Here is a 19,299-nt window from a genome sequence, read left to right on the forward strand (position 1 = left end):
ATTTTATAAAAAGCATCCTTATTGATAACATGTAGGGTTTACAGATGTGTTGTTACTTCCACCCATGTCTGATAGCTAGCAGTGATCGCAAAGGCTATTCACATAAAGAAGCTAGGACCTACTGATCCCTGCTGCCCAACTCTTTAATGTACCCTGGGTTCCTCCACCTTCCCAGGGTACCTGAAGCGCTGGGACTCTATTCCATGCTGTGTACACCAGCCAGCTGGCTTGGTCCTACTCTCCACCTCTCCCTTTTCTTTTTCTCTTTCTCTTCCCCCCTCTCCTCCTCTCTGTCCTCCCCTCCCCACCCTCCCTCCCCTTTCCTCTTTTTCCCCTCCCCTACCTCCTCTTTCTTTCTCTTCCTTCTTTATTTCATTCACCAAATATTTATTAACAATGCTTTTTATTATTTACGTGGCCCTGTGTCAAGCAATGGGGACACTGGGTTAGAGTTTATGGTTGAGTAGAGAGGTGAATATTAATAGAATGATCACAAATTGTGATGCGTTCTATGAAGGCGAAGAACAAAGAGATATGATAGCAGGTTCCAGAGACCAGGTCAGATCTGGAGTATTGGGAATACAGGCCTGCTTTTACACTTAAATCTCAGAGGTAAGTTGAATTTATTAATTTATTCCCCCTTTTTTCCTCTGTTTTATTAATGAAATGCCAGCTGATGCCAGCTGATGGCACCTAGAGCCTAATGTAATGTGTGTGTGTGTGTGTGTGTGTGTGTGTGTGTTTAACCTTCTCTCTTGCTATGCTAGAATTTGCCCAATAATCAATAAATATATCCTGAAATTAGGTTTGGGCATATCTTTAATATTTAACAAGTGTAAAGTTGGTATCAGTGCCAAACTGATCTTGCTTCTCCCCATAGACTATGGTGCCGTGGACATATGGCCCCCTCTGCCTTTTTTCCCTTCTAGTTACCTCAAATTGTACACCTCCTTGGTTCCTACCACTTAGTTTGGGGCTGGCCTCATTTGCCACACCCCAGGCTGGACTTGACCTCTGTAGGCTTCCTGACCTGTTTCTTCTTCCTGTTAATTCTTCCTCAAGCATCTCCTTAGTGAAACACATCAAAAATTTTACTCTCTGAAGAAAGTCTCCATTATTGGCAATATACTTACTCTATTCTAAGGCAAAAAAGTATTTTTATTCACAATTTTAATAGCAAGAGATGACTCAAATCGGTTTTATTTGATAAAGCTTAATGATGGCAAAGGTGTGGGAAAAATAGAAATTCTAATCCAACCTTACCAACACTGTATAATTTGGGAGATTTGCTGTCAGTATCTACCAAAAATTTCAAATATACATGCCCCTTGATCCAGCATATCCTCTTCTAGGACATACTTCTATAAGCTGTGCAAAAATGTATGTTGGAGAACATTCGTTGCTTCTATTATAATAAAAATTTTAAACAACCAAAAGGGAATTGGAGAAACAAACAATGGTTCGATCGTACACAGGGATACATGCTGCCAATTAATCAATGAGGTAAATCAGTTTGGGCTGACATGGAAAGGTATTCACAATATATTGCTAAGTGGAAAAAGCCAAGGTATAGAACAATGTAGCACTATGATCCCATTTCTAAAAAAAATAATCATACATAGCAATTCTGAAATAACATATGAATAGCAATCACCTCTGGGTGGTGGGCTATCTGGGAACATTCATTTACTGCATCACCTCTGGGATGCTCGAGCTCTAACAGCCAGCATGTCTTATTTTGTTAAATAAGGAATCATGGCTTTAAAGTATTTTTATATCTTAATTTACAGTGGAGTTTTCCTCCTCCTAGTCTCTTCTCTTTATTTGAGCAGTTTCTGTCCATTTTATCAAGGAATGTAACAGAACATAAAAATAGCCTTTCCAGTCTTTCTGGCTTTTGTGTTCCAAAAGCATAAGCCCTTAGGGGAAGGGAATTTATTATGTGCGTAAACAAAATGTTTTATTCAGCCACCAGGGGAAGGCAGAGTGTCCTCCAGACTAGCAAGAGACATTACCTGACTGAAGTGATGAGGGAAAGAGAGACTGAGAGGCGGTCATTGGGAGGAGGAGATCTTTTGAGTTACTAGAGCAGAAATAACCCACACACTGTTCTCAGTAGCTGGTGAGTAGAGCAAGGAACAGGTGTGGGAATAGGTAGGATTCCAGAAAATAAATGTCAGTATCTAAGCCAGGAGTTACATTACAACGAAGACACCATCAGGTGTCATGGAGGAAAATGGCCCACCTTGCAGGGCAGCTGTTCCTCAAAGTCTGTCTGCTGCTGTCCAACAGAGGGGCGGGGGGAGCATTGCCAGACCCTCCAATTTTTCAAATCCAAAGTTTACATTATAAACTCTTAGATTTTCACTGGGTTCATTCCACAGGTCAAATTAAATGTACATGTCTTAGCTATAACAAAAATGCCATAGACTGGGTGGCTTGTGAACAACCTAAATTTCTCTCAGGTCTAGAGGTTGGGAAGTCTGAGATCAAGGTGCCAGAAGATTCAGCATGTGATGAAGACCTGCTTCCTTGTTCATAGTCAACTTCTCACTACATCTTCACATGGGGGATGGGGTGAGAGAGCTCCCTGGGGCTTCTTTTATAAGGGTACTAATCCCAACACTACAACTCCATGTTCATGACACAAGCACCTCCCAGAAGCCGCATCTCCAAATACCATCACCCGGAGACCTAGGACTTCAACATTTGAATTTGGGGGAGACAAACATTCAGTCCACCGTAGGACCTGTGGGTTAAACCTGACCTACAGGCTCCACATGTGTGAACTGATTGCAGACAAAGAGGCAACCTGCACAAAGGCAATTCCTGTGCTCCAAGCGTGGGCCGGGTAGCAGGAGCTCTGAGCATTTCTCTTCACAGGTGCCAGTGTAGACCAGGAACACATGCTCCTTCCCTCCTCCAGAGCCCTCTTCCTGAGATCCACAGCTCTAGATGCTGGATTAAAGAAGAAAGTTGAGGCGACAAGAAACCCAAGGGGTCCTGATGTTGTACTTTTTATGTATCAGGGTAGGTGAATAAGGATGCAGTTAGAAGTAAAATGGAGTGGATTGGGGCACCTGGGTGGCTCAGTGGCTTAAGCCTCTGCCTTTGGCTCAGGTCATGATCCCAGGGTCCTGGGATCGAGCCTCGAAATGGGCTCTCTGCTCAGCGGGGAGCCGGCTTCCCTCTCTCTCTCTCTCTGCCTGCCTCTCTGCCTACTTGTGATCTCTGTCTGTCAAATAAATAAATTCTTTAAAAAAAAAAAATATGGGACGCCTGGGTGGCAGCTGCCTTTGGCTCACATCATGATCCCAGCGTCCTGGGATCGAGTCCCACATCGGGCTCCTTGCTCAGCGGGGAGCCTGCTTCTCCCTCTGCCTCTCCCTCTCCTTCTGTCTGCCTGTGCTCGCTCTCCTTCTCTCTCTCTGATAAATAAATAAAATCTTAAAAAAAAAAAAAAAGAAGTGAAATGGAATGAAGAAAGGTCAATAATATATGGATTATCTTGTGCAGTCCTTGTAGGAAAACCAGAGGCACCTGCCAGGCCCTGGAAAGCCATCCTTCCTTGGGAACTTCTTTTTTTGTTTAGAGATTTTATTTATTGACACGGACAGAGTGTGTGTGTGTGTGTGTGTGTGTGTGTGTGTGCGCGCGCGCAAGCAGGGGAAGCAGCAGGCAAAGGGAGAGGGAGAAATGGGTTCTCCATTCAGCAAGGAGCCTGATATGGGGCTCAGTCTCAGGACCCTGGGATGATGAACTGAGCCAAAGGCAGATGCTTAACCAACTGAGCCACCCAGGTGCCCCTTTTGTTTGTGTGTGTGTGTGTGTGTGTGTGTGTGTGTGTGTGTGTGTTTGTGTGTGTGTGTGTGTGTATGTGTTGGCAGCATTTTCTTTATTACTTCAGGAACGAAACTCTAGTCCCCCTCCCACTGCCCTACTCCCCATCACCCCACCCCTGCACTCCCATGACCTCCCTGCCCCAGGCACCTTTCTTTCCTTCCTGCCCCACCCACACCAGGAAGCCCCAGTGCCCATCTCCCACCACTGTCACTGGGACACATGAGAAAGTCAGGCCCCGTGTAAGTAGGGTTGGGGATGAGAGGCAGGGAGGGGGCACTTTTATTTTGGGGATTGTGAGAAAAATGAGTTCCTGTAATCCCTAGTTGGAACCTGGAACAAATAGAAACAACATAGTAAGGACGGATTTGTTTCTCTGGTGCTGTGAATATTATAGTTTGGTCATATTAAGTTATGTTATGAGAACCAGCCTGGAAAACTAAACCAACTCTTGATTTAAAAAAAAATATATATATATATATATGGGGCGCCTGGGTGGCTCAGTGAGTTAAAGCCTCTGCCTTCAGCTCAGGTCGTGATCTCAGGGTCCTGGGATCGAGTTGGGCTCTCTGCTCAGCAGGGAGCCTGCTTCCTCCTCTTTCTCTCTCTGCCTGCCTCTCTGCCTGCTTGTGATCTCTATCAGATAAATAAATAAAATCTTTAAAAAAAAATTGGGGGGAGGCATTTGAATGCCACTAATGTACAGTCAACCTAAGGTTCTCCTCATCACTTTGCTCTCTTCCATTTCTACTTCCTCTCCCTAATTCAGCCCACTGGTTCTTACGGCTCCAACTCACACCTCAACACAGGCAAGTAAAAATCCAGGCCACAGGTGCAATTCCTTCTCTGAGCATGAGACACATACTTTCCCCAGTTGGGAGCACATCTCAACCTGGGCTGTCGGAAGCTCTCCCAGAGGCCAATGGGAATCTTAATAAGGAACTCCCTGGACGTGGGGGAGGGGAGGTGGGGTAAGGGAATTCAGAGAAACATGAGAAATGACTGCCCCTTGCTTCAGAAGAATAGAGGTATGAATCACCAGGCCAGAGCACCGGCTGAATTTCAGCTCCTGGGTTCGCTGTTCTTCTACCGAGTCTCTTCCTCCCATCTTCCCTTTTCCTTCACTGTTTTTCTAGTCACTATGATCTAAGATCCACTAGTCAGCTTAGATGTCAATTTTTCCAGAGAGTCTTGCCTGACCCTCTAAGTTCAAATCAGGTGCCCCCCGCACCGTGTCCTGAACTTGTCCCCCAAGAACTCTCTATGCACCCAGGGATAAAGCCCTACAATTCTGCAGCGTCTTACACTCTATAGTCCCTGCCATAGGATGGTTGGACTTCACAATGGTGCAAAAGCAACATGCATTCAGTAGAAACCTTACTTTGAATTTTGAATTTGGATCTTTCAATGGGCTAGTAATATGTGGTACAGCACTTGCTTGCTCAGGATGGTGGGTGGCAGCAGGGACCCGATCCCCCAGGCAGCCACGTGGTCCCCAGGACAAACAACCATCCTATAGCCACACGACCATCCTGTGTTTCATTTTCAGTATTCAGTAAGTTGCATGAGTTGTTCAACACTTTATTATAAAGTAGGCTTTGTGTGAGATGAGTTTGCCCAACCCTAGGCTGATGTAGGTGTTCTGGACCCGCTTAATGTTGGCCAGGTCAACCTGTTATGTTCAGTAGACTAGGTGTATCACATGCCTCATTTTTTACTTAAGAAAGTTCAACTTTTGTTGTTTTCAACTTATAATGGGTTTGTGAGGACATAAGCCTGTTATAAGTTGAGGAAAATCTGTACTTAAAGAGTGGTGAGAAGAATGAAGAAACCGGGTTGTCTTCTTTATATGCCTTTAGGGCAGTGATCTTATTTCACTTTTTATTTATGGATTAGACAGTTGAGCAAGAAATACTGGATCTCCTTATTTTCCTCCAACCAATTTAGTTTTGATCCCAAGCCGCCATCCTCCCACGCTGGGGTGAGTTATGATTTCTGTCATTTTTGGTCCTCCCTGCAGAACTAAGATCCCACGGAGGTCGTTCTGGACCTCACCCACCAGGACGCCACCCCAGACTCGAGTTTCTTACAGCTCTACTGATTCTGGGCTCTGCCCGAGGGCCCTAGGATCCTGGCAAATCCAAGAGCTGTGCAGTTCTTTCTCTGGGCTCTCACCACTTCCAGGGAGCAAGAGCTCATCCGACCCACTCATCCCCAAGGCAAGAAGGGACCCCTCCCTGTCTCCATGCTTCCCTCTCAGTTTTTCTGGAACATCGGGCTCAACTTCTTCCATGCACTTAGGCTTGAAAAATCAAGTGAGAAAGGGAAGTGTACTGCCAATAACCTCTTCTTTCTGCCCCTCTGAGGCAGGTCAGAGCCGGCTGCCTTCTTAAATGAGGGATAGATAGAAAATAAGATAAAGATGAAGATAAGATAAGATAAGATAAGAAAAGAAAAGAAAGAAAATACAGGGGCACCTGGGTGGCATAGTCCATTGAGTGTTTGACTCTTGGTTTTGGCTCAGGTCATGATCTGGGGGTCATGAGATTAAGACCCATCTGGTGCTTAGCTCAGGGTCCTTAAGACTCTCTCTTCCTCTCCCCCTGCCCTTCCCTCCTTCACTCATGTGTGCACACACTCTCTCTCTCTCTCTCTCTCAAATAAATAAATAAACCTTTAAAAAATAAAATACAGGAGGTAAAACATAGATTTGTATCTCAGAAAAATTTCCAACTATTTATATCTTATCGTGTACCTCTCCTCTTGGCAGCCCTGTGGTGAATAGTACCCCCAACCAAAGGTGTCCACATTCTTTTTTTTTTTTTTAAGATTTTGTTTATTTTTATTTGAGAGAGTGAGAGAGTACAAGCTGGGGGAGGGACAGAGGGAGAAGCAGAGCTCCACTGAGCAGGGAGCCCCTTGTGGGGCTCAATCCCAGGACCCTGGGATCATGACCTGAGCTGAAGGCAGAGGCTTACCCAACTGAGTCCCAGGTCACCAGGGGTCCGTGTCCTAATCCCTGGACCTGTAATATGCTACCTTATATACTAAAAAGGACTTTGGGGTGTAATGAAATTAAGGATCTTGAGATAGGGAGTTTATCCTGGATTATTTGAGTGGGCCCAACATAACACAAGTGTTCTATTAAGAGAGAGGCAGAGGGATCAGAGAGAGAAGACATCAGTAGAAGCAGAAGTCGGAGAAGGGAGGTACTACTTGCTGTCTTTCAATTGGGAGGAAGGGGCTACAAGCCAAGGAATGTAGGCAGCCTCTTGAACCTAGAAAAGGCAAGGAAAAAAATTCCCCTCTAGGGCCTCCAGAAGGAACACAGGATTGCCAACACTTTGAGTGAGACTGGGTTTGGACTTCTGACCTCCGAACTATTAATACATTTGCATTGTTTTAAGCCACTAAGTCAGTGGTAATCTGTTACAGTAACAATGAATAACTAATGTCGGGGACCACCTCAGGCCAGGAAAGTCCCCGCCATTACAAGATGGCGCTTGGCTCACTGCCAGTAAAATACGCTGCAAGTAAACAACGAACTTTCTGGTGAAGCCCGCCTAAAGGAGGACATAGTCATTGGCTGTTTCAAATTTAATCAGCATAGTAACAGGACTCTCATTGGCTCTCCCCATTGCTTGGCCCCTTATTGGTCACCCTGCTGCATATAAGCTAAGGTAGTTGACGAAATAAAGGGGATGAAGCATTAACACCATACCAGGCTGATTGTCGTTCTTGCTGGCTGAGGGCGACAAACTAATATACACCTGAGGGCACCAACTGTGTCTACATAGGTCATGTAGACCTTACTAAGGGTCCTGCACAGAGTACTCAAACATGTTTATATAATTCTCTGCCTCTTGTGAATAGAAGCCTGAATAATGGAAAGAAGTTTACCATACTGGACTTAAAATATGGTTTAATCTGAGGGATTTGGGCAGGATTGTGCTTCAAATCCTGTTTAAAAATGTATCATCCAGGGGCACCTGGATGGTGTAGTCCATTAAGCGTCGACTTGATTTCCGCTCTGGTTGTGATCTCAGGATATGGGGATGGAGCCCCATTTCAGGCTTGAAGCTCAGTCCGGAGTCTGCTTGAGATTCTCTCCCTCTCCCTCTGCCCCTCCTGCTTGTGCTCTCTCTCTTTTTCAAATAAATAAATAAAATCTTTAAAAACAAGACAAAGGGGTGTCTGGGTGGCTCAGTTGCTAAGTGTCTGCCTTCGGCTCAGGTCATGATCCCTGGGTCCTGAGATCAAGCCCCATATCTCTTTCTCTCTAGCTCCCCCATGCTTGTGTTCTCTCTCTCAATGTCTCTCTCTGTCATAAATAAATAAAATCCTTTTAAAAAATAAAATTAAATTAAAATTTTTAGAAAAAAATTTTTAAAATAATAAAATAGAAACAAAACAAAAACCAGAATCATATTGTCCAGGATTCCCCCATTGCACTTCTCTCCACAACCCAGGAAGTACTGAGGGGCATTCTTTGTAGGCTGCTCTTAGGGTGTGGGTGGCACAGCCTGGAAAGAGGAAGGTTCTTTTCTACCCCTGGCCTTTGAGCACCTGGGGAGACCCTTCTCCTACTATATAATTCTGGCTGTGAGGTAAAAAAGGAGTCTTCTTAATTTAAAGATTTATTTAAATTATTTATTTATTTTTTAAAAGATTTTATTTATTTATTTGAGAACGAGAGAGTAAGAGAGAGCATGAGAGGGGAGAAGGTCAGAGGGAGAAGCTAACTGCCCATGGAGCTGGGAGCCTGATGCGGCACTTGATCCCAGGACTCTGGGATCATGACCTGAGCTGAAGGCAGTTGCTTAACCAACTGAGCCACCCAGGCGCCCATATAAATTTCCTTTTAAATAACAAGAGCCCTCACAATGAGCATTGGGTGATATATGGAAGTGTTGAATCATCATATTGTACACCTGAAACTCCTATAGCACTGTAAATTACCTATACTGGAATTAAAATAAAATATAGATAGATAGATAGATAGATAGACAGACAGATATATTCAAGAGCTGTCAACTGGCCATATTAGTACATTGCATTTATACGGGCAACAGTGGAATGGAAGAAATGCGTAAGTATGTAAGAACAGTTCTCACCAGAAAGAAGGCATTCCACAAACAGGAAGAGAAGAAAGACTCCTAGACTCTGAAACTAGGGTTCAGCAACTGTGGGTCTCTGAAAAATCCTAGGGTTTTGCATCCTTTCTTTCTGGCCCCAGCCAGGAAAGGGTGGGCAGAACAGGAAAACCTGCAGGCAAGTTTGGGAGAGCCTAGAACAGAAAGGACAACTGGGAGGAAGTGAACTCATGTCACCTGACCCTGAGGGCAGCAGGCACAGCAGGTGCCAGAAATGTTTTTAAGACTAGACTACTTGCTATGAGGAGAGAGGCAAAGTGGGGAGTTTGGGGGTACGGAAGGAAAAAATGAAACAAGGGAGACAAACCCTAAAAGACTCTTAATCTCACAAAACAAACTGAGGGTTGCCCTGGGTTGTGGGGGGCGGGTAGGGAGAGGGTGGTGGGGTTATGGACATCGGGGAAGGTATCTGCTATGGTGAGTGCTGTGTGTGAACCTGGAGATTCACAGACCTGTACCCCTGGGGCTAATAATACATTATATGTTAATTAAAAAAAATTTTTTTTAAAGAGAGAAAAACAAAAAGTCATATGTAACAAATGAAAAAGCAAGGAAGTGAACCTAAATCCAACTAATTAAATAATTACATAGAATATACATAAACTAGGGGCACCTGGGTGGCTCAGTGGGTTAAGCCCCTGCCTTCAGTTCAGGTCGTGATCTCGGGGTCCTGGGATCAGGCTCTCTGCTTGGCAGGGAGCCTGCTTCCTCCTCTCTGTCTGCCTGCCTCTCTGCCTACTTGTGATCTCTCTCTGTCAAATAAATAAATAAAATCTTAAAAAAAAAAAAGAACATACATATACTAAACAATACAATTAAGAGGCAGACTGACATATGCAAATAAAAACAAAACACATTTATATACTATCTACAAGAAATAAACTTCAAATATAAAGACAAAAAAATAAAATAAAATAAAAGGACTAGACCACTTGATACCACCCAGCTTACTCAGGGACAGCACGTGATGCCTATTCCCATCCCAGTGCCAAATAGTGCTGAACTATCCTCACCCTTAGCCTCGTCCTCCATAAGGAGGAAATGCTGATTTTTGCCCCTGCATTTAATCCAAGGAGATGGTTTGTTCAGGTGACCCTGACTTGCAATATTAAGTCTTCTGCCATTGGCAGAACTGAGTGCCGGTGCCACTGAGTGAAGTAATTTCAGTTATGGAGGGTCATAAACAATTTTATCTCCTCACATCAAAGTTTCGTAGCCTGGTAAAAGTTTATACCTACAAACGATTTTAAGCAGAGCTGAAATGGAAACTTTTATTGGCATGAAATCCAACCTTTGTTACTTAAGTTTTTTTAAAGATATATTTATTTAATGGGGGAGGTGGAGAAAGAGAGAGAGAGGAGAGGAGAGGAGCAGAAAGAGAGGGAGAGAAACAGACATCCCACTGAGCATAGAGCTTGACACAAGGCTCAGTCCCAGGACCCTGAGATCATGACCTGAGCCAACATTAAGAGTTAATGCTTTACCAACTGAGCCACCCAGGTGCCCCGTTTATCCAACTATAGTTCAAAGAAAATAATTCTATTTTATAGCTTCATACTTAAAGCATTCTCTTCTTTTGTAAAAGAGTCTTTTTTCAGTAATCGTACTACAGTTTTTTCACTGAGACCAAAGTGAAATTAGACTTTACAGATTAATTCTACTTGTATATATATTTATCTTAGGAGACTTTGCCCCATTTTCAAACATGAGGTGATCATTGAAAGCCCCATTTTCCATCCCATAGCCTGGTAACATCCTTGATACAGAAGAAAGATAATAATCTGGGTCTGCTCAGGGAAAGAGACCCAAAGTAATTTATTTTTATGGCATACCAGCATATTGCAGAGGAAAATTCGCAAGACCAGGAATCAGTAGACATGGTGTCCCGGCTTCCCGTGTGGGAGTCCAGGCTCTGAGTGGGAGTTCTGTCAGCTTGTTGGTGTGCTGTTTCCTTCCCCGCTGTTTGTGAAATGTAGGGACTGACAGAGAAGATCTCCCAGGCAATGCTTTTCACACTTTAACATGTAGACCTTACCCAAGTGTATGGATCCAAGGGAGAACCTGACCTTCTGCATTCTGACCAGCTCCCAGGAGGCTGGTGATACACATGCTCAAACCACACTCAAATACACATTGAGTAGCCCAAACCCAAAAGGTTTTATATTTTGTTAACTCATGTATGTCTTCAAAATACCGCCATTGTGAGTATTACTCAGGCATCAGAAAGGATGAATATCCAAATTTTGCATTAACGTGAATGGGACTGGAGGAGATTATGCTGAGTGAAATAAGTCAGAGAAAATCAATTACCATCTGGTTTCACTTATTTGTGGAACATAAGGAATAGCATGGAGGATATTAGGAGATGGAAGGGAAAAATAGCATGGAGGATATTAGGAGATGGAAGGGAAAAATGAAGGGGGCAAATTGGAGGGGGAGATGAACCATGAGAGACTATGGACTCCAGGAAACAAACTGAGGGTTTTAGAGAGGAAGGGGTGTGGGGGGGATGGGTGAGAACAGTGATGGATATTAAGAAGGGCACTGATTGCATGAAACCCGGGGTGTTATATGCAAACAATGAATCATGGAACACTACATCAAAAACTAATGATGTACTGTATGGTGACTAACATAACACAATAAAAAAATTATAATAAAAAAAAGTACTGCCATTGTTCACATTCTTTTTTTTTTTTTTTAAGATTTATTTATTTATCTGACAGAGAGAGATCACAAGTAGGCAGAGAGCCAGACAGAAGGAAGGGAAGCAGGTTCGCTGCTAAAAAGAGAACCCGATGCGGGGCTTGATCTCAGGACCCTGAGATCATGACATGAGCCAAAGGCAGAGGCTTAACCCAGAGCCACCTAGGCGCCCTGATTGTTCACATTCTTAAAAATACATTTTGGACAGTTAGAAAAGACGCATATTGTTTAAGTTGATTAGGGACTCGGATTGCTATTAAGGGTTGCAGATCACTATAAACAACTACATAAACACACATTTCTTCTACAGCCCTGGCCCTAGCTGCACATTAGTATCACCTGCAATGCCTTCAACAACTACCAGTGCCTGCCCACCCACCCCCACTTCCCTGCACACCAGAATACAACTGAACTGGTCTGGGGAGGGGCCCAGCCAGCAGAGTGTTTCTCAAAATCTCTGCTTGTCTTGTGATTCTGATGTGCAGCCAGGATGGAGAACCCCTGCAGGCCAGCCTCTCGGACTATGAAGGCGCTGCAGGTAGGGTTAAGTTGTTTTTAAAGCTACTCACAGCTGTTATCCATTAACTCAGGCCATTCTCGTGGAAAGCTTAGTTTAATTATGCAACTCACATAAACAGTTCACTTATGAACTTGTAATTCAATAAAGGTTCTCAGCAAGAGAGATGACACAGAGAAACCTCTAGCTTAGCTTGGTCCTTCTTAGAAAAAAGAAAGAAAAAGTTCCAATTATCGTGCACACTGTGGCTCTGTGGAGCACACAGGCTTTAAAGGGAGATTTTGTCCACTTTCTCATCTGCAAGCCTCAACTTTAAACAGTGAAATTTTATAAAGTCAGCAGAAGCCAGCCTGGAAGTTCAGATGTCATCAGGATAATCCCTCCTCAGGGAACAAGTCTTTCCAGAATGTTGCCATGGTTAGGAAGCCTCATTGTCAGTTGAAATCCTGGCTATAGCATTTTCTAGCTGTATGATTTGGGCAATTGTCTTAATACCCGAGTTTCCTTTTTTGGTAAAATGTGATAAGAATTAGGCTGTAAAGATTAAAATGAGTTAATGTATATAAAGTGCTTTTTGTACAATGATTGCTATATAGTGACTATTATTAATATTATCACCTACGCTGAGATTAGAAGTGGGACATTCCTGGGCTACCTGGGTGGTTTAGTTGGTTAAATGTCTGACTCTTGATTTCAGCTCAGGTCATGATCTCAGAGTCATGAGATCAAGCCCCACTTAGGGCTCCACCCTGAGCATAGAGCCTACTTAAGTTTCTCTCTCCTTCTCCTCTTCTTCCCCACTCCTTCAAATAAATAAATAAATAAATAATTTCCAAAATTTTTTAAAAGAGAAGTGGGACATTACTCTTTACCCCTTTAAAATTACATTTTAGCATTGCCTCAGCAAGACTACAACTTGTGTGTATATATTTAGAGAACAATGAAAATAGTGTAGCTCTGGCAGGAGTGAGGGAGTCATAAAGCTGGAAAGGTAAGTTAAGGCTGGTTTGTGGCAGACCTTACAGGCTAGGCCAAAAAAGTCTAGATTAATCTTGTTGGCAATGGAGAGTTTTTCGAAATTATTTAGCCAGATAATGACATGACCATTTTCCTGTTTTAAAAACAGACCGGTGCAGAGTTCCAATGGGGTTTGCGAGTATCTTCCCTCTTCCGAAGCTGCAAGAATTTCTCTGCCCTAGTTTGACAAGTGATACCACCACAACACTTAGATTTGCAGGCTGTGGTTTTTCTGAGGCAAAGAAGGACTCCCAAACCACTGACATTTCCATTTCTGCCCCAAGAGAGAGACCGCTGAAATAAACCTGAAAGTCCTAAAACACGTTCTGACAACTCCCAGCTAACTGCAGCCCTGAAATAGTTTTAATTTTCCCTTAAATCTTAAAACATATCTGTATTATCTAAGGCACTTGGAAGATTTATCTCCCCAGTGCCCCAGCACAAGGCAATAGAATGATGTCCTGGGTGTTCCAGGAGCTGGGCCTTCCAGACACTATGGGGATTTCATTTAGTTGCAAGAAATTGCTAGCCTACTGTCAAGTAGTTCATGGATTTAGGGTCTAAGAGTTTATAACTGAGACACTGGGGTCTGGCCAGATATGATGCAGAATGTGAACATTTTTACAAGCTAAGAATTTTGCCCAAATCATCTCCCCTATGTTAAAACCAGAGTATGCAGGGGCACCTGTCTGGCTTAGTTGATAGAACATGCAACACTTGACCTGGGGCTCATGAATTTGAATCCCACATTGGGCATAGAGATAACTTAATTAAAAACAATTTTTTTTGAAAAATAGAGTATCTAAAATTAGGTAGCTAGCCTCTAGGCTTCTACTTAAGGGAAAGACAAAACACTCTTAAATAAAACAAAGACATTCCTTCCAACTCAGAAGTGGGAGGTATTTAGAAAGTGGAGTTGAAGTGATGTAACTTCTAAATCCAGTTCTTCCCCAATTTGGGGAGGGTCATTTAACACTTAAATTTCTTTTCTCCCCCCAAATAAATGGTAATAATCAATTCTCAATCGCCCAGATGTGCAAAAGCACACCAAATGCTTGCTGAGTGCTTAGTATAAGCTAGAACCTATGTTTTAGTCATTTCATTCTACCAGAACCCTACTAACTAGAGAATATCTAGCCTGTATTATAACCTCACTTTGGAGATAAGGACACTGAAGTTTAGAGAGTTTATGTAACTTGCCCAAAGCCACACTAGCCAGGATTCAAACACAGACTCTAGAGTCTGTGTGGCTACAATCGAATGCTGTCATTGCACGGAACCAACTGAGAGCCTCCTGGGCAGAAATCAGAGGGCACACAAAGATGCCTACCACACGGGTGCATCTGCAAGAAAAAAGACATTGATGTTAAGGTAGTGCAAGGAGCGAGAAAGAAGACCATGTTGCCAGGGTCAAACACATGTTTGTGTTCTCTTCTGAGAAGAGAGATATGGAAATGGGGCTGAAGAAGCAAATACATGGGATTTCACCTGGAAGAGAGAGTGAAGACATTCTAGGTGGAGGAACAGGTGTGAACAAAGGCATGGAGGCAAATGCTGGTGGACTTGGAGAATGTCACTACTGTGCTTTACTAAAGGAGTATGATAGAGGCATGGAATTTAGCTCCAGGGAAGCCAAAGGGAGTGACAAGGGCCTGAACCAGGTGGTAACTGGAGAAAGAGAGAGTAGGAGAGAAATTTGGAGACATTAACTGAAGAAAAATGCTGAGAATTCAGTTCCTCTTTAAGGCTATGTCTAATTCAGCTTTGTTTCAGGAGTGCCTTGCCTTACTTCTGGCACATAGTATACTCTAAAGTCATGTTTGCTGAATGAATAAAGGGGAGAAATTGTCAGAAAGAACCAAGATGGAAGACAAAGTAGATAAGGTGTAAGTCAGTCAATAAATGTTATAAAAGAATCTTGAGGTTTCATACATGAGTAAACGGTGGACCCGTGAACTTGAATAGAAAAGTCAAAAAGAGAAACTGGTTTGGAGGGTAGCCAGGCTACTTCACAAGGTTCTGGTGAAGCCAAAAGCAAACGAGGTTAGTAGGACACTTCTGTAGCTCTATCTGAGGTATACATGTTTGCATTTATTTATTCCCCAATATTCTTGAGTGTTCTTTGTGTTGTGCATTCATTCAAAAAATATTTCATGAACATCTATGATCTGTGTTATAAAGATGAATAGAAGACTTGTCTGAGAAACTCACTGTTTAGAGATTGAGGTAGAAATGAAATACAGTAAGGGCCAATGTTTATTGGATATTGACTATATGCCAGACAAAAATGCTTTGCATTATTGATTCATTGTATCCTCATGACGATCCTATGTAAGATATGTTGTTACTATCTGTGATTAGTGGACTAATAGCTCCCCTCATATGCTCATATTTCATTCTCCAGAACCTGTAAGTATGGTATGTTATATGGCAAAGGAGAATTAAGCTACAGATAGAATTAAGATTGCTAATCAACTGACATTGAGATCGAGAGAGTAGCCTGGGTTAACAGGTGAGTCCCATGTAATCATAAGGACCTTAAAAAGGGGAAGTGTTGGGGAAAGCAAAAGAGCAGACAAGTCAAAAAGAGATGGAACCCAAGTCTGGGGAGATATCATGTCTCAATCTGCCATTGTTAGCTTTGAAGATGGAATGGAGTTCTAAATCAGGGAACAAAGAACATCAGCAGCTTCTAGAAGCTGGAAAAGCAAAGAAACAGGTTATCCCCTAGAGCTTCCAGAAGGAACCCAGGCCTGCTGACACATTATCTTAACCTGGTATAAAAGACCTGTTTTGGACTTCTGGCCTCAAGAAATGTTAAGACGATCCTTTTTTGTTGCTTTTAGCCCATAAGTGTATGTTACTTTGTTATAACTGTGATAGAAAACTAATGAACTACCTTGTATTGTTTTATTTAAGAAAAAGTCTATTAGTGTATTTTATAGATTTTTACTTTAGAGATAAGGAAACAGAAACCCAGAAAGACTGCTATTATCCAAAGTTTGATTACTTAATGCTGTTCTTTCATGAGGGTTTCCTGGTCTTTCTACCGCTCGGGCCACCTCAGGTTCCTTGCAAGGTCCTTTATTCATAACTGGTCTCTAAGTGGTAGTGTTTCTCAGGGATTTCCTCTACATACTTTTCTTTTTCTGTTTGAATATTTTTCCCAGGTGATCTCATCCATTCCTAGGGTTTTAAATACTGTTTGTAACCTGATTACTCCTAACATGATACTTCTAACTTTGTCCCCTCCTCTGAGCTCCACAGCAGTAAGCTTGTCATCTGCCGACTTGACCTCTTTGTTTGGATAGCTTGCAAACAGGCCAAACCTAACCTATGTTCAAAACAATCCTTTTCTACCACAAAATGGCTCTCCACTGCCACATTCAATTACACTCCTCTCAAGTCAAAAAACCGAGCGAAGCTTTAGCACTCTGTCTCTCCATCCATCTCCACGTGCACCCCGCCAGCGACCCATCCATGTCTTTCTGCCTTCACCACTACCAACCTGGTCCAACCCACTTCCTACCTCGAAAACCACAGTAGCTTCCCCACACCCTCTCTGTGTATATCCTTGTTCCTCTGTGGATCTGTTTTCTTCACCACAATGAGTGTCCTTCTTAGGTAGTAAATCAGATCTTGTCATGTCCCTGCTTAACACCTTTGTATGGTTTTCCATTCTACTTAGAATGAGATCCAAACTCCTTTTCAGTGACTCCTAGAGCCCTGCACAACCCAGCTCCTGCTTACTTTGCCAGCCTCACCTGTTACCACTTCCCCTCATTCATTCACCTTCTTCCAACCCCACCCGATTTTTCTCTGAAGTTAACCTCTGAATTTCCTGCCTCAAGAGCTTTTTATCTGCAGCTTCGTATTCATGGAGCACATGTAAGCATGCACATACCCACATGTATGTCTTTCTCCTCTGTATTACCCGTCCTTCAATGTTCGGATTACATGTATCCCCTTTAAAAAAGTCGACATCAAGCCATGCATTTGGTTTGTTCAAAGCATCTTTATTCCGCCACCCACCCCCTCTCCAACCTGATCCTCTATCTTCCCCCCATTTGTTTCTTTTAATACTTACTGCAACTTGCAGTAATTTGTCATTTTAATGACTTGAGTTTTTTGCTTTTTGTCTTTCTGGTATGTTAGTTTCTTAAGGTCAGGAACTGTGTCTGTCTTGGTTACCAGTGTAACCCCAGAGCTCTATGCCTGACACACAGTAGGTGCTCAATAAATATTGACTGTTTAATAAAGGTTGTATATACAAATTTAGCGATGTTTAAAATGGTACCGATACACTCTGTACCGTTATCTATAACTTATCTACAGTAATGTTACAACTACTTAAATGTTGAATTTGACTTTAAATCAGTTATTGATCACTGGCCTGTTGAATTTATATTTTATAATATCCTTTCATTCCATTTATTGCACTTATCTATATATTAAATTGACTATGCATTTAAAGGTAAAAGTTCATGTCATAAAAAAATTTAAATTTTAAATGTCATGTTATGACAAATTTTATATCTGTGTGTGTATACATATGTATACATAATTTTTTTCCCTAAAAAATCTGAATCAATTACCTTCTTTTGGCCTTTATATTTATCATAAAATCACATGGTACAGAGTAAGAAAATATATATTTAGAATAGATATGATCAGCACACAACAGCATATTTTTTCCCAGAGTTGGAGGTACTAATGAGAAGCTTATGTACCAGATAGGGTTTTTAGGAAATCCCCAATGAGAAATAAGAACTAAGATATAAATTATTCAAATCATGTGTCACGAATGACTAATACTTCTCAACTAGATATTTGGAGATAAGCAACAAATGATAAAACATAGTGGCAGGCAGATAAAGTAATAATGTTGATATATTTAACTTGAAGTAAGGCTATATTTGTAGTCAGAAAGGAGCCTACTCCTTTGAAAAATATGTGGAATGAGAAACACCTTCATTCTTCCTCCACCCTTCATTAAAGCAACATACCAAACCCCCTAAAGAGGATAAATAGAGATGTGGGATCTTTTAGTTTGAAGGATAATATTTCCTTCAATCAGTAGATTTTTTTTTGAGGCCATAGGATGTTATGTATTTATGAAAATAAGCAAGATTCACGAGTCTATATATACCTGGCTATATATGTATATACTATATACTCATATTCATGAGTCTATATATACCTGGCTATATATATATATATGTACATATATATATATATATATATATATATATATACACACACACACACATCTATACTATACCTGGCTTTATATAGGTTATAATCTTGTTGGAAAAAAAAGATAAAGAAGAAAAAAAAAATCAAGAGAAAATATGTAGAGCCAAGCAACAAACCCATCAGGATCAGAGGTTTCACAAAATACTATCTGACTCCATCCGTTTCTTCAAGAGAAAAATACGGTGTCAAATTCTGGCTGTAAATCTTCACCAGCTGCACAATTTTTGTTAAGCTTTGCAACCTCTGAGCCCCAGTCCCTCCTCTGTTAGAAGGGGATTATAGAAGCATACTATGCTTCATAGGGTCATGATAGAATAAAACGAGATCATCTTGGTAGAGTGTTTGGCATTGAGCATAGCACCAAGTAAGCACTCATTAAACATCAGCTACTGTTATGACTATTTTAGTCTTTGTAAGTTATATAAGAAATTGCTTCTATAAATGGAAATGGAGAAAAGCCTTTGTTGAAAAGTATTATTTGCAATCTGTGTCATTTGTTGTAAAGGATTTATCACAAACTTACTAACATTGTTGGGACAAATCCCACTATAATTTTTGCCAGGACTTTGCAACGTTGAGGTGTGAATTTCTGGAGTTAAAGGTTCTTTTCTTTTCTTAGATGGCTTTTTTTTTTTTTTAATTAAATGCTGCCCCAAGCGAGAGATACTAGAATCTAATTTATGATCACATGGCCTAATATAAAAAGATAATTATTCAATAAAACCTTACTTATTCTGAAGGATACAAAATGTCACATAGAGCCCTTGCACATAGAGTCCTTGCATCCTTGCATGTGCGTGTGCGCACACA

Source organism: Mustela lutreola, chromosome 7 (genome assembly GCF_030435805.1).
Source record: "Mustela lutreola isolate mMusLut2 chromosome 7, mMusLut2.pri, whole genome shotgun sequence".
NCBI lineage: Eukaryota > Metazoa > Chordata > Mammalia > Carnivora > Mustelidae > Mustela > Mustela lutreola.